Raw genomic sequence first — 22894 nt, 5'->3', positions numbered from 1 at the left:
ACCGATATCTACGAAACAGGATGGGGCACAGCCAAAATGTAGGCAGATTTTATTTGGTAGCTAAAGAGTGGCTGAAATTTAAAATACGGGTTTCATGGAAGAGGACTTTCACATGAGAAACGTTAACAAGAACGGGTATCATTGAAATCATGACCGCCTTAGCCACCTGAGACTTATTTTCATGTGCTCGAATGATTAGCAGGAAGACAAGGAAGCAAGGTAACCTATGGAGCTATCAAGTCGCTTTTTAAGAAACCAAACTGCCATTTTTCCCTGTAAATATGCCCATTCCCACATCATTCATAATCAGGACAACGGGCTTGAGAAGCTGGCAGTGAAAAATATCTGGAATACTGTGATGTTTTTTCTGATCTCCATCATCAGGGTTAAAAGTACTACAAGTCTTCTAACTTTTCCCTCGTGACCACACAATTCATTTCAGATTTCAAGAACCGAGGAAGGAAGATGAGGCTCTTACATCTCACCATTCTTCTCTAGGCTGCACAGCTAAGGAAGAGATCAAGTGACTCCCCTCTTTGTCTAGAGAAGCATCCTCATTTCAGCCTTTAATCGTCCATTTTTTAAAAAAGCTTTTCAAACTGAGCCTCCAAAGATGAGAAAAGACCCAGGTTAACCACCTGCAATCATATTTGTTGAGTTTCAGACTGCCAGTTCGTGTACAATCAGCATCCCTTTCAATGGAACGCACTTCACTCTTGATTTCAAATGTACCGTCAAATTTTGTAAATCACAGTATACAATGGGGTAACGCAAACATCGCTCAAGTTTTGCAACCTCTGAATAAGGCCTCTGCTTGGGGTGTGGGGGAGGGGGGGTTGAATGCAAGAGTTGCATTTCAATGCGTGAGCGTCTGCTGGGGGCGGGGGGGTGGGTGGGGAAACACACACACACACCCCCCAAAACGTGTGGCCCCGACCGTCCATGCGGCGCAGAGGGCTTAGCAAGTCAGCTGTGAGTCTCCAGTGCCTCCTCCGGGTAGTTCAGTCCCTTCTGAGGGGCTCCTGTAGCAATTAGCACACAGAGGTCTCTGGATGGCTCGCTGCAACGTTTTTTGTTTTTTTTTTAAACCGGAGAACAAAAGGTTTATTTTAAAAATGAAAACCTTGGCTCGTACAACTCCAGACGCGGATCTGCTTCCAATTACTGGAAGTATTTCCACTTCAGTGGAAGGGGATCAAATCTTCAGCGACACCATCTCGGGCGCTGAATGTGAGGAGCGGCGGCTTTCCCAGGGCAGGAGGGCTGTGGCTGGGACACGGGGTCCCTGCCCGTCGGGGGAGGGGGACCCCGGCCGGGGAGGGGGACCGGCCAGGGAGGGGGGCCGCGGCTCCGGGCGCCGAGAGCGGGCTCCGACCTTTGTTCATGTTATGGAATCGCACGCGCAGGGGTGGAATGAGTCCGACTTTCCAGTCGCTGCGCAAGTTGGTCCGCAGGAGGACCCTGCAGGGGCCGCTGAAGTTGGGTTTCTTTTAGGGACTCTGCCCGGTCACGCTCTCTCCCTGCTAAGAACCACGCACCGCGTCTCTCGCAGAAGAACATCGCTCGTCGGAGGAGCCAGGTTACTTGGTACCTTTCCCTCCCGTCAAGCAATGAGGACGGGTTTTAGCTCCCGGGGCGCACGGGCTCCGATTCCTGCTCCGTGCGGCTCCGAGCCGCTCAGACACAAAGTATCCAAACCACGGGGGCCAAGCTTTGCTCCCCGCGAATCCAGCCCGACACCGCGCCCCAGGCACCGCGCGCCGGAGAGAGACCGACCGCCTCGGAGCCGGCGGCGCCCCGCTCCCCACCTCCCCACCGACGCGCCCCGTCCGAGCCCCGGAACAAAGGCTCCGGCGCCCGCGGCGACCTGTGCCTCCCCCGGCGCCGCGCGGCCGCCAAGTTCAGCCCGAGAGCCGGCCCCGCGGGGGTGAACCAGCCCCCGGTTTCACTGCTCAGGTCGCCCCGGCCCCAGTGCCCCCGCTTCCCGCCGCCCCGGAGCCCCGCGCCGCCCCGAGCGCGAGGAGCCGCCGCCGCCCAGCCCGCGCCGCGCCGCTCACCCACCTCGCCGGGCGCCTGGCGCTGCGTGCGGAGCGGAGCCGCCGCCAACTTGCCGGGTCTGAGCGCGTCGCGTTGCAGCGCCGGGCGCGGCGCGGGCTGCGGGGGCCGCCGGACGGGATAGGCTGCGCCGCTGTTTACCGGCCCGGCGGGGGCGGCGCTTAACCCCTGCGCGCCCGGCGGCCAGCGCCGCAGCCGGCCCCTGCCTCCCGCCCGACCCGCCTGCCACGCTCACAGGCACTTACACACGCAGACACACACTCTCATCCGCACACTCACATGCACACACAATCGCACACGCATGCACTCACATTCGCACACTCATGCACACATTCGCACACACTCATGCGCTCACATTCGCACACACACATGCACACACAATCGCACACGCATGCACTCACATTCGCACACACTCATGCGCTCACATTCGCACACACACATGCACACACATTCGCACACTCATGCACACACTCGCACACACTCATGCACTCACATTCGCACACACACATGCACTCACTCGCACACACTCATGCACTCACATTCGCGCACACTCATGCACTCACATTCGCGCACACTCATGCACACACATGCACACATTCGCACACCCATGCACACACATTCGCACACACTCGTGCACACACTCGCACGCACACACACGCCACTCACGCGCGCCCAGTCCGCCGCGCCAGGCCCGAGGAGGGTGAACCTGCGGGAAGCGGCGCGGGCAGCTCCCGGCCCGGGAGGAGGCAGGGCGCGCGCACGCGGCCGGGCACAGCTCGCTGCCTCCAGCGCGGGCTCCGGCGCTGCGGCTCCGCGGAGCGGATCTTCCCGCCAGCACGACCCACGCTCTCCCAGCGCGCGGAGGAGCCCCGACCCGCCGCCGTCCGCGCAGCGCCCGGCTGGATGTTTACTTAACGCGGGAGCGCGGCGGCCCTACCCGGTCTCGGCCCAGCCAAGCCCCCCGCTGGCCGGACACGCTGCGGGGAAAGGCGGGCGGGCGGGCGTCCCGGGTGCGGAAGGGAGGCCGACCTGGGCCTGAAGTCCCGCGTGCGGCGGGAGCCGTGTGAGTGGGGGTGTCGCTGGTGCACGCAGCGGGGACCCGCGCGGCCCGCTCGCCCCTCGGCCTGGGCTGCGAGGCGGGGCGCTGCAGGCTGCGGGACCCTCCTCCTGGCTAACGGGAGGGCCAGGCCAGCACTGAGGGACAGGGCTCCTGGGCTGGTGGCAGGGGCTCAAGGGGTCGGAGCCGGAAGCCCTCATCCCCGGCAGCTAATGTGGTGCCCCAGCTCGGTTTACTTTTAAATGATAGACAACCTAATATCGCGGCTCTGAAATTTTTATGTAAAAATTGCCTTTTTGTCCCCTCCAGATCCACTTTTATCATTATTTTTGCATTGCCTCCAAGCCAAATTTCCCTTTTTTTTTTTTCTAGAACATTCCACCCCCTTCAGCTTCTTCCTCCATTAAACTGAAAATTGAATGAATGTTCCTGGAATTTTTGGATTCACCAGTGTTTTCTTCCAGTTCCTCCAAAGCCCTCAAGTATTTTTACACATAAATAAACAAGAAGGAAACCAGAAGCACTGAGGTAGCAATGCCAATATCAATCAGCGTATCTTTATATTGTTTGCTGTCATCCCACATTTCAACGATCATCTAAATACAGACTTAAACCAAAAAATGAACACATGCAAGAATTAGTGTTCTCCCTCTATCAATACGTCCAAATAAAGACTACATTCTTCCCTCATTCCCATGACTCAGTAACAGCCATTTCCCTCCTCCTCTTCAGCATACCACCGTCACTTGACTTTTGTCACGTTGTACATCTAATGCTGCTGTAACGGGGATACAGTCCGCCTACCTTTTTGCGGATACTTTTCCTTCTCAATTTTCACCCCCATCTAAACACTCGTCATCACACATAGAAATGCCTGATGTTACTTGGTTCGGCAAAGTCTCTACACCTTAGTTAGTTTGTGTGTGTGTGTGTGTGTGTGTGTGTGTGTGTCTGTGTGTGTGTTTAACAATGGCTCTTTGAAAATCATGACTCACAAACACATACTAATACAACACGACGATCATAACCATCATGGCTCTTCTTCCCTGAATGATCAATATAGTTCCCCTTTAATGAGGACGTTAGTAAGATATTGTAGACATTATTTAAACGTTCCTTTGACAGTCTACATCAGTGGTTCTCAACCTTGGCTGCACATTAGAATCACCTGGGAATCCTTTTAAAACCCTGATTTCTGGGCCTCATCCTCTGGAAATTCTGTTTCTTTGTTATGGGGTGGGGCCGCAACATTAGCTTGTGGATTCCCAGGTGATTCTAATGTGCAGCCAAGGTTGAGAACCACTGGTCTACATGATAAGTTGTTTCGGGGTTTTGAAAATCTCTCTAGTAAAATTGGGTCAAAAAATAGAACAATAGATATTCGGTGGGGCACGAAGAGACTTCTGTGTTCTTAAGCAAATATCTTCCTAAACCGATCCAGTTTGCAAAGGATGCTTTCACAGGTCACTGTGCGGCATGCAGCTCTTCAGAGGGCAGAGGCCTGAAGTAACTGCAAACACACACTGTATCCCTTTCACGCCAGACTACCAGAAGGTGGGGTTCAACTGGAGTCCAGAAGAATTAAATAGGTAGCACGTTGCATGAGTAGAATTTGCCAGGACTGGGGTGGGGGGGGGGGAGGAGGAGGAGACTTGTCTAGGCTTCAGATATGTACCCCTGGATTTTTGATGACACAGTTAGAAGATCTGGGATTTAGATGCGAACATTAGAAGACAGAAAGATGAACATTCTAACGGAAGAATGAAAGGCATTGACATCTTAAATCCCTGTTCCGGTCGAGAGGAATCTCAAGCCTGGTATTCGGCAGGCTCATTTCCCCAGATAAATGCTATGTAAATCGGTCAGTGATTGATAGCATTTATTAAAATTCCAATTTACAATGCTAATTAAGCAATGCCCATCTATAAATATCAGATCAGGTTAGGTACATTTTTATGTTGGAGGATATTGGAATACTATCTACTAGTATAATCTTTTCTGAATACAAAACTAATTTCTTTTCAAAGCAGACAAAGTATCCCTTGGGAATAATCAAGGGCTGACTTTGAACTCAGCAGAGCAGCGTGGCAGCAGCCCACGGGAGAAGGAAGGAGAGGTGTGGTTTTAAACGATTTCTATAGCTCTGCCTCCCAGAGAGGCCAGCCTGCCATAGGCGTCCACCACAGGGGTCTGTGGAGACCGAACGAGGCACACTGAGCTTCTGTTTTCTTCTCCAGTTGCCGTGTGGATGATGTCAGGGATAATTAGCCGTAGACACCACCTTCTCTAATGAAGCATTTCTCATGGAAGATCTGCAGAGTTCCCCGCCGTTCTGTGAGCAGACACGGCCCCAGAGGGTGAGGTATGTGGCTGTTTTATGTTGTGAATAAGTGACCACGTGGAATCAGACCTGCACTGCTAACTGACTTACTTGTAACTGAAGGCAGTTCTCTAGGCAGAAAAGCCCAGCGACTGCACACCACCAGGAATTGTTTTTAAAAGGCTCGAACGAACCAAATGAAAGCAAATTGTATTTATTTATTTTTTAAAGTTCACGAATGAGCTGTTACTTCAAACTGGCACCAACTTCGCTGTCATAGTAAGAGCTTTCCTGGCCTCTTTCTGCTTAGCCCAAAACCCTGAAGGGGAACCAGAGTTTAACCCAAATCAGGCACCAAATCCATATCGCCAGAGATGCGAACAGGAAATCGAAATCCAGCCCTTTTAACCTATGGAGGCTCTGACATCAACACCGACACGCTGCACGGCTCACTCCGCCGAGCATCTGACACATGCCGTTTTTATCCTTTCTCTAAGGCCCTGCGAGAGAATAACTGCATTATCCCAGGTTACAGATGAGGGGATTGGAGCTTAACGGGGTGAATAACGTGCACCCACAGTTACAGAGCGCCAGGGCCCTGCCGCTAAACTGATTCCCCTAAAAACTACGCGAAGACTCAGTAGCTTAAACAGGTGTTAGGAGTGCAATTCACATTCTAAGTCAAGTTCATCGGGGTGAGCCACACCAAAGACTTGAAAACACAATATTCTATTTTCAAAATTGACAATTTGTTGACTTGGGATGGGAAACGAAAGGCAGGGTACCTGACTTCTCCTTGTTTCAAAGTTACCTTCCACTTAGGAGGGAAGGTAACAATAACACACAAGTTGGCGTTCTCCGCAGGCCGGGCTCCTAGAGGGAAGGACAGTAGGTAAGAAACACGCCTGCACACCTGCTTCAGGGGTAGTTTAGGTCAATAGATACGCCTCACTCCACAGCTCCGCTCATCTAAATGGACTTTGTTAAAAATGACACATTTATCTTTAAACATTTTTTTCTGTTTTGAAGAAATATGTCAAAGAAACTGTTTATGTCACCAACGTTACAGAGCACAGACATCAATCGGTGCCTAGTAATTGTGCTGGGAGTTTAGTTCCACGCTGCGAGCAACAGTTTAGGTTTCATCTCGTTTCTCGGTGCTACTTTGCCAGTAGCAGGAAAGTCTCTGACAGTTATGTGGGCTCTGTTAGAAGCTAACACAAAACTGTACTTAAAATCGTATTTCTGGGTCCCTTTCCAATAAAGTTAAATGATCATTTACACTGGAGCAGAAGTAAAGGTTTGGAAAAATAAAAGGCTGGTAATAAAGGCCAATGGGTAATTTTTCACAGATGGCTACAGGAAACCTGAAAGGCTGGCATAAGATCCAGCTAATTCTTTGATTTAACCCACGGAAAAATCCACCCACAATATAGCTATTTATTTCACAACTGTCTGCAATGACCCGCATCCCAAATCGCTTCTAAAAGGTGAGTTCTTTTTATTTTTAAAGGTGTTAAATTATTCCACCCAAGCCACAACCGCTCTCTGAAACCTGATACATGATGAAGACCTAAGACTCTGCTTTCGCGCTCCAGTCATGTTTGTTATGTGTCAAAAGAGCGGAGTCTTATTTTTGTCCTGATTCGGGTGACCTTGGGCAGGGGCCTGCTGGGTCTCCACAGCCTGGGCAGGCGGGAGGAGGGGGAAGCAGGATCTGGGGGGTGTGTGGAGGTCTGGGCTCCTCGCAGGGGGCAATCAAGCAAGGCTCTGCATCCAAGAGGCCCGGGCTTCAGCCCTATGCTGGCCGGTATCCAAGAGGGAGGGAAGGGGGCAAGGACGGAGGTCATTCCTCCATAGTGGTGGGAGCAGGGCAGGGGCAGGAGGGCAGAGCTTCCAGAGAAATCCAGATGGCTAGCCAGAGTTAGCTGGAGCAGGCATGCTGGAACAGAGTACATGGTGTGAGCCGAGGACCCGCGTGGAGCCACCAGGTGTCCACCCGCATGCCGGAAGGGCCCTGAAGCAGAGCAGTGCATCAAAGCTTCTTCTAGGAGGAGAACTCCACCTCCATGATGGGGGAGGCCCAGGAGGGGCCAGGATGGAGGGAGCCACTGGCCCTGGGCAGGGTGAATACAAGGCCTGCAAGCAGCAAGGCGAATTCCCAGGCCCACCCAGGGAGGGCAGTGTTTGTCCATGCTTGGCAACTTACGGGGGTTTAACTTATGTTTAGGTTTTGAAAACAAGAATATATTTTGGGGGGGTGTCCTTTGAATACACTCCTGGAGAGCCCATGGTTAATGTGATAAATAAAAATAGTAAGATTGTTTTAACTGCGGAGCGATTGCCTCAATCCAAGCTATTGGGCTTCAACCATCTTCCCGTGCACTGACAAAGCGAATTTGAGTGTCAATTCTCCAAAACACATTTGCAGTTAAATGTCAAAGAGCTAGGCGATACATCTTTGAAATTAAATCTATGACTAGAAATGCGTTGTTTGTTTAGACACCAAGAAGTAGTTGTCCATGGACGGCCAGAGATGGGGTGATGTTGTCCGGTGGGTAGATGTCTATGGAAACAGTCGCATGGTGAGGGGTGACGCTGAGAACCAGGACCCCGGGGCTCCCAGCTCTACAGTTAGAGATCTGGGCCCAGCCAGGGAAGGAGGCTCAATGACAAGACAAAGAGAAAGCAACTAGAACGAAGTGAGCATGTCCTTGGCTATCTGTCTTTCCATGTGCCAGCGAGTCGGGCAGAGATGGACAGAGGGATTCGGCTCTGCACTGGGCCTTTGCTCGCCCGTTTCAGAGCAGTGGCCCTCATGACAGCGGACAGTGAGTGTCAGGAGAGCCGCTGAGATGAGAGGAAGGGGAACCCCAAGAGAGCAAGGGGCCAAGGCTGAACCTTAGGGGGTTGCTCACATCCAGGCCCACCCAGAGGAAGTCCAGGCGCCAAGGGAGATGAAGGCGGGCTTAGGAAACTGGAGACGACAACCCGCGGGGGAGCCCAACAAGGCCGCCCCAGAGGAGCGCTTGCGAGAACTGAGGCAGGGAGTGAGGTGGGTGAGGGCGAACACAGCCAGGCGTCACAGACCGGCACTTCCAATGATGGAAGTAACGTTCTGGAAACTGGCAGGAAGAAGCAATTTGTGACCCGGAGGAGAAACATTCCCAGTGGGTAATAGGGTGGCTGCCGCATGGAATGGGGGGTAGAAAAGCAAGTGGGTGTCATTCGGAAACGGAGACAGCTGGTGCCCAAACCAGTTCTTTTCCTCCAAAACTTTTAGGTTCGAATTGGACTCACTTAGCCAATGCCTATTATGTGCCCGAAACACCTTCGGTGCTTTCACATGAAATGCCTTCTTTAAACCGCACAGGGCAAGACTGGTTTAAAACTAGTGCAGAAAACTATATTTCCATTATTTAAAGTGCTCTGTAGGGAAAAATAAAGATAACGTCTCTGTAGGTAAAAATATACTGGTTCTTTCGGGTGAATTTCTACCTGGGGTCCGTCTTGGTTTGTAATAAGTGAGGGTCTTGCTAGGGGTGACTGCAGCAGCTGACCGGAAATCGCACAGATACACGTTACGTGCTGTGTGAGTAGAACTGGGTTCTTAAAAAAAAAATGGCGGGTGGATGAGGGGAAAAATAACAGGCAGAGGCGGAGGCTGAGGGTAAGGAAAGCTCTGAGGCAGGTTCATCCATCCTGGGGCCTTTCAGTCCCTGAGTGACAGCAAGCCTGGGGGCTGTCACTTCCTTTAGAACAGCGGTTCTCAACCTGGGGGTCTTGACCCTTTTGGGGGTCGAATGACCCTTTCACAGGGGTCACCTAAGACCATCGGAAAACACATATATAATTACATCTTGTTTTTGTGATTAATCACTATGCTTTAATTATGTTCAATTTGTAACAATGAAATTGGGGGTCACCACAACATGAGGAACTGTATTAAAGGGTCGAGGCACTAGGAAGGTTGAGAACCGCTGCTTTAGAAGCACTGCTGCAAAGGGAGGTGGGTCTTCTCAAAGATCTAGAGTCATTGAAAGATGAAACAAGGGCATTTAATCGATGCTAAGCAAGGAGAATATCAGTTCTGAGGCCGCAACGGAGGAAAGATCCTGGGCATGAGCGTGTCAGAGCCTTCAGGATAAAAGTCACTGTGCAAACATATATATACTAGAAGTCTGTTGCACGAAGATTCACGCAATAGGCCTTCCTTCCCCTGGCTGCTGGCACCAGTTTCCTTTCGGCACCCGGGACCCAGCCTCTTCAGTCTTCAGTCTTCAGTCTTCAGTCTTCGCTCCGGCCAGAGCCTTCAGTCTTTGCTCCAGGCCTGCGTATGCAAATTAACCGACATCTTTGTTTGGTTAATTTGCATAGTTGCTCTGATTGGCTGGTGGGCATAGCAGAGTAACACCAATTTGCATGTTTCTCTTTTATTACTGTAGGTAGATTTTATATATATATATATATATATATATATATATATATATATATATAAAATCTTTGGCCAAAGACCTTTGCAAGATCTTCAACAAGAGGTTTGTTTGTACAATGTGATCATTCAGATGGATTTAAAGACGAAGGCAGATGAGCTGCAGTATTTTAGAATTAATTCCGTAATATTACTCATTAGATCAATACACCGTGGTGTCATTTTAACCACAGAGTATAAGATGGCTTTCCTTCAGAGGACGTCAGCAGCCAGGAGAAGCGGGAGGGTTCTTGTAGTAAGGTAGATGTCTATGTTGAATAGCTGTACCTTTTCGGCTGGTATTCCAGGATAGATGTCGGGTCAATTTATCTTCCAGGAAATTCTGGCAGTGTTTCAGAAGGATGGTTAGAACAAGGCGTTTTCTAACTGAAAAAGAGCAGTTGGGTTAGGCTGTGATGAACAGCAATTGGCGATTAGTGAGAAAGGTCCTCAATGAGAGCGAAGGACCCCATGAAAAGCTTTTTGGATTGCTTGGTGATGATTTCTAGCCACTTTAATAAAAACACGCAGTGTCATCATCAGTGCCAGGGGAACCCAGGGCTGTCGCTCGGATAAGCAGGCATCTTTTTGGCCCTGCCTTACATTACATGAATCAGCACCACTGAACCCAATGATAGTGCGCTCACTGCAAGAGAGAAGACCGGGAAGGGACAGAGTGGCCTCAGTGGTTTGCACATGGAAACCAGTGGAGAAGCACCCCAGCCCTCCCCTAGGGGATTCTGCACTTCCCTACAAACTCATTAGGCGTCAGGACATCTGGGCGCTGGACAGGGCCCTTCTAACTGGCTGGCGGGCCTGGTGAATCTCATCTGGGTATGCACTTTCCCTCCGTGAGAAGGAAACCTCCCAGGTCTTTTGATTTCTTGAATTAGCCATGCAGGAGTCTCTTCTAGCATCTTCAGTGTCTGAGGATAATAGTTTTCAGTCACTGGATATTTAAATTCACTCATTTCCTTATGATTTTCTTTTTTCAGTCTTGGTTTCCCACTGTCCTGATTGTTTTGTTGCCCGTTCATTCACTATCAATGATCAATTTACTGATCAAGCTTTTCTTTGTTTATTTGGGAGGATGAGTTAAAAGGCCCACCAGTCATTCCCAAATGTTGACCTATTAATGCAGATGTGAGTGAAAACTGCCATGTTCATCTTTATTCTACTCCCTGTATCAACATTCTAAGTAAGATACTAGCCTCATTCTGATGGCTATGAGAGGTGCATCGGTGTTTTTTTCAGCAGCCAAGAGAGGTAAGGGTGTGTGGGAGCTATTTATAATAATAAAAGCATAATATGCTAATTAGACCGGACAGCCGAACGACCTTCTGGACAACCTTCCCGACGACCTTCAGGACGAAGCGGAGGCAGCTGTGGCAGCTGCGAGGGCCGAGCCCCTTGCATGAATTTCATGCATCGGGCCCCTAGTATTATTATATGTTTGGTGTCACACGGTTGGTGGCAATCACGTGTGTTTATCTTCCTAGCTAAGTGTTACATATCTCGCAAAGTCTCCTTCTTCTAATGCCTCGGTATCCTACGGAAAACTTCAATAAGGCCTTCTACCAACAGGAGGCGTGGCCAGTGTAGAAATCACCTACCTTCATCACCAAATGTCAGGACCTAAAGGAGCATAGATCTCACTGCCTACTTGCAGGGCAGCTGGGAAGTATGACCTTAAAGACAGACATCTCCCTATTTATTAATTATCCTAAATATTGTAAACACGCCCCCTACCCCAGACTCCCTTCAGCAAGGGAGAGCCAGGTCTTACGATTTGCCTGTTGGCATCCGCTCCAGCAGAAGAACCAGGGTCAGTAGGAAAATTAGAAGCCCCGTGACCTTCCGTCAAACATGAAACCGCCCGGCTGCCTCTGGTTAGTGTGAAACTTAATTAATATCCTTGTCACTAGCAGGGGAAAAAATACATACTTTACCTCAGCCTAGAATTAAAATGTTTCTAAGTTTTCACGACCTTTTTCATTTCTAAAGGATCAAGAAGACTTTCCAAAGCGTGAAATACAAATCCACATCGAACTCTTTTCCAATTGGGAAGCAATAAAGCAACATCAGGTCTGTCTATGTCTGTACTGATGGTGAATTTGCTGCCTTTTGACTCTCATGGGAGAATCATAACTGAAGATCTTCTTCCCCGGTGGACACAGCAACGACGGATGCCTAAAAAGGGCATATTTGGAAAAGTCTTCAATTCATTCCTCTGCCTTTTTCCCGGTCCTATTTCAAATCCGTTTCCTATTCTCCCCCATTCCTCCCGGCTGGCAGCGGCTCCTTCCGGGCCTTTATCTGGCCAGAGGAAGGCGGGCGGCAGCCGTCGCCTGCTCAGCCCATGCCAGGCCCTGTTCTCAGGCCGGAGACGGAATGTCTAATCTCCATATTACAAGCAGCTTCCAACGGCCCCATCTTCAAAAGCATCTTCACACTTGGGTCCACAGGCTGGGGTCCCCTGTCTTTCTTTTCAATGAGAATCAAAGCCTTTTTGTCCGGGAATAAAGGCTCTTACTTAAAAAGGGAAACCATAACAACAACCAACTCCCGAGTCAAGTCGCTGAAGAAAAGAGTTCACCTGCATTGTAAACACTGGGGATGGGAGACGTCATGTAATAAACATCGTATTTGCAGACTGTCTAGAAGCAATACAATGGCTCGGGAAAATGGCTCTCTGTGTCAGTCTGCCAGGGAGAATGGACTCGCCTGAACAAAACGTAACTCGCATTAAACCGTGAAACCAGCCGGCCACCGGCAATGACCAGGCAAAGCCGCCCCTCCCCGCTCAGAACAGACAGCCACTTAAGTGGAAACGGCAGCTGGCGTTCTTGGGGTTTGACTTTGCAGAAGACTCTTGTTGGTGTACACCCAGAATTACATCTTCATAGACTTCAAAGATGCCAGTAAAAGAACGGCGTGGGTCCCAGCGATTCCCATGGAAACGCCCACCTGGCGGCTGCGCGCATCCTTTTATTGATCCCAGCAGAAGGGGTGCCTTAGACCCCAAGTGCAGCTGCCTGGCTACTCTTTGCCCCGCCCCCAGCCCCCGTGGCCCCGCCCAGCAAAGACCACTGACCTGCACTCTTCGTAAGGACCACTGAGTCCTCTCATTCCAGTCTCTGTCCAAACGGGCTTCTAACTCTTTAGCTCTCTCGCAGTGCAGAGCAAAAAAAACAAGCAAAGACAACAACTTGGCCTAATTCATGGGATAGCGTTTGAAAAGCTCAGGGAAGACAGGAAAAAGAGCCACTTTAAAAATAAAATAGACAAATACACCATTCTTCTCTTTTAATTCTGTGACGTTAACCACAGAGTTCCACATGCAGCACAAACCACGTGTTTCCTGAAACCTGATCCTCTCCTGATTTCCCCTCAAAGTCATCAGAATGATCCTGGTCATCTCTGCTCCAATTTTTTTTAAAGGTATATTTTTAATTGATTTCAGAGAGGAAGGGAGAGGGAGAGAGGGAGAGAGGGAGAGAGAGAGAGAGAGAGAGAGAGAGAGAGAGAGAAACATCAATGATGAGAGAGTATCATTGATCGGCTGCCTCCTGCACACCTCACATTGGGGATGGAGCCCACAACCCAGGCACGTGCCCTTGGCCGAAATCGAACCCGGGACCCCTCAGTCCACAGGCCGATGCTCTATCCACTGAGCCAAGCCAGCTGGGACTCTGCCCCGTTTTTACCAGGGTCAGTCGGAAGTAGCTGCAGCATTCTTGTTCTTACAAGCACCCCCCATTAAAAAGCTTTAATATAATTCCCCATTACAGTCGACAGGCTACGTCACATTAGTTGCAGGTGTACATCAGAGCGATTGGACCCAACAGAGCCCTGACAGGCAGGCGCCATGGCAGCTCCGCACAACACGGTTGGCCCTGTCTGTATCTGACGGAGACTAGACACGGGGGTCCAGACCCTGCCTTGGGGAAGCAGGATCCGGAGATAATTCGGGAGAACATCAGTCCATGGTGGTGGGAGAAGCAGAGGCAGAGAACATGTGACCTGACCGGGGAGCTACGACTGGGTAGGAGGGGAATCCCAGTGCCCATGCACGGTGGCTGATGTGTCGTGGTTGACATTGGTTTCTTCCAGGCGTGTTGACATGGGATTCTGTTTTACTCTTTCTTTGCCACGTGCCTTTATCATCATTCCGCATCTCCTGGGGGACCTGGGTACTGCTCCCTCCTTCTATTCCACAGGCACCGGATGCAGCATCCGTCAGCATGCAGCACGCACGCGGGCTTTCTGCACGCCTTCGGTTAGTTACTGTTTACTCACAGACACCCAGCTTAGGAGCATGTCTCTTTAAGGGTATGTTGTATATATAGCCAACACATTAGTATGCTTTTTTTTTTTTTTAATTGCCAAAATGTTTTGAATAGTCATCTGTCAGTCACATTTCCCTTTGTGGGAACAGAAAGGTCAGCAAGTTGGCAAAAAGAAAAAAAAAAGTGACAGCTCTGGGCAGGGCTTTGGTAGGTGGGATAAAAAGTCACTCTTCATGTACACAGCTGTGTGTAATGAATGCAACATGTTTGAGGCCTATTCTTGGACCAGTTCCCCCTACGTTTTAAACTCCACTTTTCTTGGCAAGCATTCTGGGGCCATACTGTGTATGTGTCTGAATTCCTTCAGCCAAAACCTCTTAATATGAAAATTCAGCAGTATTGCGTTTTGCGTAGCGTCATGGCTCCAAACCCAGCCTGTTCCGTGTACCGTCTGACTCGGGGCTGACCTCGGCATTACTCTCCGCGTATTTTTAGCACCGAGTGGCATTTATCTCTGTCATTTTCCAGAGCCACAGATAAAGAGGGGCACATATATTATCCCGTGGACGTAGGGTTCACGGGGGATACATATAGAGGGAAAGCATTCGTAAGTGAATTAACAGAGAGTACACATGTCCCAAACCACAGGCTGACGTTCACCGTAATGAGCGAGGATTCTGCTGCAGAAGAGAGAGCCAGGGAGTGCATCCTGGGGAATCGGCTTCCTCTCTCTCCCCCAGGAGACATTCCTCTCCAAATGTGACTGCCCCTCCCAGAAGCAAACAAAAGCTCACTCTCGCCTGTGTAGTTTTTTTCTCTGTATTCTGGAATTAAAGCTTTACTTTAAAAAATTAACTTTCAGCCCGGCCGGCGTGGCTCAGTGGTTGAGCATTGACCTCTGAACCAGGAGGTCACGGTTCGATTCCCGGTCAGGGCACATGCCTGGATTGCAAGCTCCATCCCCAGTGTGGAGTGTGCAGGAGGCAGCCGGTCCATGATCCTCTCATCACTGATGTTTCTTCTATCTCTCTCTCCCTCTCCCTTTCTCTCTGAAATCAATAAAAATATATTAAAAAATAAACTTTCAGAAAGACTGCAAATATGCTCAAAATCATGAATATATTTGAAGGTTCAAGTGTAAAAGCAAAACAAAAGTAACAACACACCCTGTGTTTAATGGGTATAAGGAAGATGTTGAATATTTTCCCAAGTGAAAAAAACAAACATCCACAATAATGTTTCAAGTTAAAAATTATGAACTTGAAAAGCATTATTGATGAGGTCTCCAAAAGTTGCTCAGTCCATAAAGAATTTGACTATCAAATCCAAACATTAACCCAAAAAGATTTTGAAAATAAGCTAAAATCTGCCGAAACCGGTTTGGCTCAGTGGATAGAGCGTCGGCCTGCAGACTGAAAGGTCCCAGGTTCGATTCCGGTCAAGGGCATGTACCTGGGTTGCGGGCACATCCCCAGTAGGAGATGTGCAGGAGGCAGCTGATCGATGTTTCTCTCTCATCGATGTTTCTAACTCTCTATCTCTCTCCCTTCCTCTCTGTAAAAAATCAATAAAATATATTTAAAAAAAAAAAAAAAGAAAATAAGCTAAAATCATGAACAGATGCCTCAGCGTGGAAGAAAATTAGACATACAAATATGCAAAACTGAAAGGCAAATATTTTGGAAACATGTTTGGAAATTCAATCATTTTCAACAGAGAATGAACATGGAGGTATTATAGCTTCTATCTGAAAGATTGAGGATTATTTTATAAATTCAATAGTTAATCATATTATTTTAAATTGTGCATGTCAAAGTATTAGGTCTAGGTTCAAGATCACATAAAGTTTTAAAACAGATCCGTTAACGGGATGATAATGTGGTTTTATACGGTACTAGTGAAGGAAAATGATCTGGGTGCTAAAGATATTGAGCTATTCGAATAAGGGCGAACTATTCTGAAATCAATTACTTTACTACAAAATAACCAAATTAACAATAATTAAATAATAATAATAATAGCTAAAGTAATCCGTATGTGGTTTTAACTTCTGATAAAAGTATGCTTCTAATTGTCCAGAGTCACTGGACAACACAATCAAGATGATTAAAAAATCACGCATGCATGCTTTCCTTTCTATTTCTGCAGCGATTTGCCTACGTGTCAATGATGGAGTGAGTCCTCATCCATTATCTGTGATAGCCATCGTAACTCTCTTCCGGTTGTTGCTTTGATTTTATAGCTTTCTAGGATACAGTCTCTGTTCCTTATTTGTTTTTCAAAGTCAGAGATTCAAACCTAGTGGAATACCATGTTCTCAGTGGTTCTCCAATGTGGACTATTGACTTCAGTACCCACGCACCCAATTACTTTCTCAAGCAAACGCACTATTTGTCACTGTAGAATATTGCAGAATATCCATGAGAACGGAATTGATGGTCCATGTGTAAATACTGGCACTTCCTAAAGCCCAGAGAGACATCAAGTAGGAAAGCAAATTATATTTAAAACATTTCGGAGGGAAGTATGTAATGAACCATTGTAGACATTCTGATATGTTCGATGTGCCCTTCGAGTATTTTGATTCAAGCTCAGCGGAGTTCATTCAGCAGGAGAAGGCCATGCATTTTGATCGGAAGAAGGGAAGCGTGAGGTTTCAGAGATTAACCGGGGACCAATCTGATCACGGCTAACCATCCTTGTGGGCACAGTGGAACATCTGTGTTTCATCAAAAACTGCAGAAAATGCAGCGCATACCACAATGGAAACATTTCCCCCAACCTCTCTCCCTTCTTAATGGAATGCTTGACCAAGATTTGTTTTATATGTTTGACAGAAAATAAATTACTAAAATACAGGAGATTATCTGAAGATTTGTGATCCTTACGGCGAAGGTTAATATGCATTAGAGAAGGTCGGCATTTTGGGATGTGGAATAAATTTAAATGCTTCCAGGACTTGTCCTAGGCAAGCAGAATCATTTGGGTTGTTTGACCTTTTCTTTTTTTGAGAAATAAAAACAACAAATATCTTCCTTGATTGCTCCGGAGACTATAATTGAGTTCCACACAATCCCCCCACGTTATATAAAATGTTCTTTATTTTCTAAGCCATTATTTAAACAGCACAGCGGCTGGGGTGGAATGAAAAAGAAAGAGTTAATGAGTCCTACAGTTATTTCCTTGGGCGATTTTCTTCATTAATAAAAGCCAAATAATGTAGGAAGTGCATGTTCTCCAAAAATCGGGAAATAAGGATAAATGTGCAGGCACTAAATTTTGATGAGACATCACAGAAATCTTCCTTTTCTATATTCCGCCATGTCGTCAAAGAGAATAGTCCGTTTTCACATAATGTTTCTGCACTCATTTGGTGCATACCTAGTGGATTAAGTGCAATTTTAAGAGACAATGTCAGCAAAAATTTAATTAGCTCACATAATGGCCCTTTTCTCTCCAGGACTATCTCCCCCCCTTTTAATTCCTCTTGACCTCAATTATTTAAAACAACAAAAATTCTGTGGCTGGGGTGGGGTGGGAGGAGGAGGATGGTGATACCCTCTCTTGCCGCCAGCAAACATACTTTTCAATGAAATTAACTTAAAAAGAGATCAATTTTGTCTATTTTAGGCAGTTCTGTGATTTGTCCATGCATTATTTCGTTTAAGGGCGGTAACTTGGCAAGATTTGTGCAAAACCTTCAGATGAAACATGTGCCTGAACATTCTTACATTAAATAGTTTGGTCACATCTATTTAAAAAATTAGGCCTAAACCAGTAAAAATATCAATAAAACTGTCAAAATGGAAACAAAAAGTGTAAAAATATTAAAATCAACAAGGAAAATAATTTCCTTCACTATTTCCTTTCTAAGGGGTAAATGCTGGAAAGAGTGACTTTAACTGAAAGCCTCAAACCTGAGAAAGATGAAAATCAATATTGCCCTTAAAGATTTATTAAAACAGTTTCCCATGGAGGTTTACAGGAAACATTCCACTTACATTTTTTGCGTTTTCACGAAGAGTTCCTAGTTGAATTGCCACATTTAGTGTGTTTTTATAAATTTTAGTTAGTTTTTTTCTATTTAATGGTAGACAATCATCGTATTGCACCCAAAGAAAATATAGGAAAATTGGTCAAGTCAGTCCTGTGAAATGGAAAGGAATGACTCCTCTTAGCTTATTTACCCACAGGGTTTCTTTTCTCCTGTGTTTTATTTTAGCACTTACACACTTTTACAAATGGGAACTGCTTTTGAAAAATTACCTTGTATTGCCTGGTGGCTTAGCTCAGTAGTTGAGTGTCAACCTGTGAACCAAGAGGTCAGGGCTCAATTCCTGGTCAGAGCACATGCCCAGGTTGTGGTCTCGATCCCTAGTGTGGGGCGTACAGGAGGCAGCCAATCAATGATTGTCTCTCATCATTGATGTTTCTATCTCTTTCTCCCTGTCCCTTCCTTTCTGAAATCAATAAAACTATTTAAAAAAATATATCCTATTACTGGGTCACTGATAATCCTGCCTTGATTTTTTCCTTGAGAAATATAATACAGTAAGATGAAATGAGAGAACTGTTAAGTTTCATTTTCATTAATTACAATAGTAAAATAATGACTGAAGTTAATGTTAGTATACATTTAATACTCAATAAACTTAACTGAAGGCTAAGAAACATCTAAATATATTTCCTCATGACTTCGAATATATTAAAAACCATTTTAAATTTTAAAATATGGCTTGTTAGCAACTGCCAAGAGGAGTTGCTCAAAATTAAACATATTGTTATGGTTGATAATAAACAGGTGTTTCTTATTTCTTGCTTTAAAAATAAACTGGCGTCTTGGAGTTTGGGGCATGAACATATGAAGTTTTGCTTACATTTTAGAAAACAAGAGCTTGTTGTAGTGTTATTGTCCTCTCTGTTATTGCGATTCCTCAATTTCAGTTACCATTTCACTGGGCCCAGTGGACCCCACTTTTCAGGTTTATGGAGTGAGCGCAGTTTTTCAGAACGTACATCCTTCATACAGGACATGCGAACAGTCTGAGAACGATGCGGCCATATTGACCACAGCTGTGCAAACGACTATGCTATGCATTTCATAGATTCGGAGCGATTCCGGCCTAAACTTGAACTTGTGCAAATACACGGTGATCTGGAAGAAATCGTTTTCAAGATTTGAAGGAGTCATAGTATTTTCTTTTCTGCCTCTCTCCCCACCTCTGTTCCCCAAGTCCTACAGAGAAAATACTTCCTACAACCTGAGCAGAACCCTGAAAATACAAGGACAGCGATGACAATTTTTAAAGACTCTCTCTCTCTCTCTCTCTCTCTCTCTCACACACACACACACACACACACACACACACACACAAAACAAACACACATGGAGAAGAGATGTGGACAAATTTTGGAAGGTGCAAAACCAATGAACACATGCTAACTGGCGAAGCTGCAAGAAGAAGGTCAAGTTCAAGGGCTGGCCAGCAGGAAGGACAACCAACCAAAGGCAAGCAGGTTCCTGCCCCATGCCTCAGAAAGGCATGGGAAACGGACACCTGGTGACCCGTAGTTCACTGTGGAAAATTAATTTTTAAGGTAATCTGATCACACCTTAAAAACTATCTACCACTTGCGTTGTAGGCATAATAAAGGAGAGTTCGGAAACTGAGTCAAATTGTTGAGTCGGTATCATTTCAAAGTTAGGAGCAAAGACTTCCACCAGTTGAACTTTCCAGGACTCAGTTGCATCATCTGTAAAATGGGAGCGACAATCATTCCCACTTCACAGAGCTGCTCTAAGTATTAAAGGAGCTTGTCCATGGGACACCCTTTGAATAGCACATGCCAATTACTAGAGAATGTTTGTTAATAAAGCTGTGAGCATTGTACATACTATGAACGGCAAAATGAAATAACAAACTTGGTCCCCATACATGTAGCACATTTCTTCCCAGGAAGGTCGATTGGAACTTGCAGTGAAACGAGAGGCAAGCAGCTTCTAATTTCCAGTTCTCCCCGGGGGGTGGGGGGGGTGGGGGGTTGCTTTCTGGTCTCCACCAAGCCCGGGGAGAATTCCTAAATTGGTTTCTTGGGACCCTCGTGCTCAGCGATGCCCTAATTTACACTTCCTCATTTGCAGCCCGCACGCAAGGCGTTCGTGAACGGTCTGAACTGAAAAGACACTCTTATCGTAATTAATTTTTAAGGCAGCAGGGACTTGGTGAGGAAGACACCGGAAGCCAACAACTGAAGCAGCGATGTCAGCGCGACAAAGGGTCAAAAGCAGGCCCGGATGCCTCCCACGTCCCAGGGAATTAACGAGCCTGGGTTCAAAGTGCCATTCTCCAGGGGCTGGCCCGTTGCTCGCCTGGCTTTACTAGCTTCTAACATTACAGCTCCCCCTCTTCTAAGAGGAAGTTTGAAAGAAGTACAGCTACCCATCTATAATAATAAAAGGGTAATATGGTAATTAGACTGGACAGCCAAACGACCTTCCAGACGTCTAGACGACCTTCCTGACAAAGCCGGGGCCTGAGGGAGGCCGGCCGGGGTCCCCGGTACCTGCAGGCGGCCCAGGGGAAGCCGGCCCGGGTCCCAGTTGTCTGTGGCCAGCCAGAGGAGGGAAGCCCAGGTCCTGGGTGCCAGAGGGAAGCTGGTGCTGGCAGCCGGGATAAGGAAGGCCTACTCTTGCAGGAATTTTCATGCATTGGGCTTCTAGTCTATAATAATAAAAGCATAATACTAATTAGACCGGACGTCCTTCCTGATGACCTTCCGGATGAAGCCGGGGCTGCAAGGGCCGAGGTGGCTGCCACAGTGGCAGAGGCCAAGCCCCTTGCAGAATTTTGTGCATCGCGCTTCTAGTTGATAAATCAGCACCCTCATTGCAGGGGGAAAATTTGCGCGCAAGGCTTCAAAACGTTTGACAGCAGAGGAAGACATTGGCATTGCAACTCGTGCTTTACACAGACAAAAAGGGAGAGGGGGCCTGTAGATGAGGGGTATTTTACCAGAAGCAGTTAAGAAGTTACAGCTTAAAACGGTTCTTCTAACCACAGTGGGATTCATGTCTCAGGGCAATTGCCGGGCCGAGCAGCAGAGGTGCAAAGCCCGGGTTACATGTGACCTTCAGGGGCTGGTGACCCACAGGGATGCACTCCTGCAGGAATCTGGGGGTCCTGGAGGGCCCGTGGGGTCCCCGAGGTCATGGTTGGGAGGACGTGGGTTAGCTGGTTAGACCCAGTTAAATTGCAAATAAAAAACAGAACACTCCCTTGCTGATTAGAAAGAGCTGTGATTGTTGCTTCTTCCTTTTCATGGCTCATTTCATTTTATTTTCTTTTGTTTTAAAGAATCGTAATAAGCATAAAAATAGAACTGGTTCATATGACTGAGAACAGAAATCCGACTTTTCTCTGATTCTTAGTCACACTTGGCTTTCTGGCCTACCCACACTGTACCAGCAGGAACACAGTGGTGAGCAGAGGCCAAACATTTGCCCACAAGCCCTCTCTTCCAGATGCTTTTGGAAATACTCAGAGTATATAGCGGCAAATGGGAATCAGACTATACACCTCTTATTTATTTCGTCTTTCAAAGCCATAGAGAAAGCCTGAAATGAGGGGAGGGGGGACTTTGATCGAGCAGGAAGAGTATATTGTACTAGGGCTTAAGTTTATTCCCTTGGCCACTAGCTCAGGTGGTGACACAGTGTACCCATTCATCTCTATGTTGTCCCTCACTTGGTGATAATCTCTTCTCTGTCTACTTTTCCCAGATGGGAGTGAGGAGACCATCCTATATAAAAAAAGCCTAGTGACCCAATGGCAGAACGACCAGTCGACCAGTCGCTATGACACACACTGACCACCAGGGGGCAGATGCTCAATCCAGGAGCTGCCCCCTCGTGGTCAGTGCGCCCCCACAGTGTGATAGCTGACCAGGATGAGCAGCCGCTCAGAGGGCAGGTCCACAGCTGCTCTACTGACCGGAATGAGCAGTGCTCCCACAGCTGGCTGATCTCCGCAGGCCACACCCCCCACCAGTGCACGAATCCTGTGCACTGGGCCTCTAGTGAAATAATAAAGGACGATGATAATGAAGGTGAAGATGGGTGAGAATGATGGAGAGACACAATGGCTCACAGAATTTGGACTCTAACTAGCCTAACTGTGAAATGCATGCAGCATTGTCACTTCCCTGGTGACACTCGGGAATGACATGATTTCAAAATGACCTTCTGAAAGCTGTTGCACAAGATGCCCACCGAGGAGACCTCTCCAATCTCTGGAGTAACTGGGTTTACTTCTCTGGCGCTCAACTTCCCCCCAACCCTCTTGTATTTAAATCAATCCCTGGTCATCAGGGCAATGTACTGGCAAAGCAAGTGGCTTCCAAGATCGAGTGGAGTGATGCATAGGACACTGCTCACCCCTCCAACGTGTCTTCTGAGTGTCAGATAAAAAACAGAATTTTGAACTGTCGATTTATTAGTGGTTTGCAGTTAGAGCTCTAACCCAGAATATCTGTACAACAGCCATGACCTCGGACAAACCTATAGTTTAGCACATGTCCATTTATACATCACCATATGAATGTGAATGGGGGGCAATCATAGCCACAGATCCTGCCCCCAAAGCAGCGACAGCTAAATTTTCCATTAATTGCTCTGAGCCTACTCTTTTTTCAAGAATTTCTCT

General features: G+C 47.4%; 1 protein-coding gene across 10 annotated transcripts in view; it reads right to left on the bottom strand.

Moving 5' to 3' along the window:
- The window catches only part of TENM3 (teneurin transmembrane protein 3), a 670243-nt gene that overhangs the window by 310652 nt on the left and 336697 nt on the right, over nucleotides 1-22894 (bottom strand). The window contains exon 1 of one of the 10 annotated variants that reach the window (XM_070408139.1): nucleotides 2062-2101. The exons of the other annotated variants lie outside the window; for them this stretch is intronic. The gene's annotated coding sequence lies outside the window, so the exon portion shown is untranslated. Of the gene's footprint in view, nucleotides 1-2061; nucleotides 2102-22894 lie in introns of those variants that run through there. 10 annotated transcript variants of the gene reach the window in all.

Source organism: Myotis yumanensis, unplaced genomic scaffold (assembly GCF_028538775.1).
Source record: "Myotis yumanensis isolate MYYU_CA2020_CCGP unplaced genomic scaffold, mMyoYum1.0.hap1 SCAF_3, whole genome shotgun sequence".
Classification (NCBI taxonomy): Eukaryota; Metazoa; Chordata; class Mammalia; order Chiroptera; family Vespertilionidae; genus Myotis; species Myotis yumanensis.
Note: the sequence above shows the minus strand (reverse complement) of the source record. Positions and strands in the feature narration are given on the sequence as shown.